Consider the following 200-nt stretch of genomic DNA (forward strand, 5'->3'; position numbering starts at 1 on the left):
TTTCTTTCTTTCTTTCTTTCTTTCTTTCTTTCTTTCTTTCTTTCTTTCTTTCTTTCTTTCTTTCTTTCTTTTCTTTTCTCTTTCTTTTTCGTCTCACTCTGTTCTCCAGGCTACAGTGCACTGCTGTGATCTCAGCTCACTGCAACTTCTGTCTCTGAGGCTGAAGCCCGGTGTCATGTCCAGAAGCACAAACAACTAAA

This window comes from Colobus angolensis, unplaced genomic scaffold (genome assembly GCF_000951035.1).
Source record: "Colobus angolensis palliatus isolate OR3802 unplaced genomic scaffold, Cang.pa_1.0 Scaffold117, whole genome shotgun sequence".
Taxonomy (NCBI): Eukaryota; Metazoa; Chordata; class Mammalia; order Primates; family Cercopithecidae; genus Colobus; species Colobus angolensis.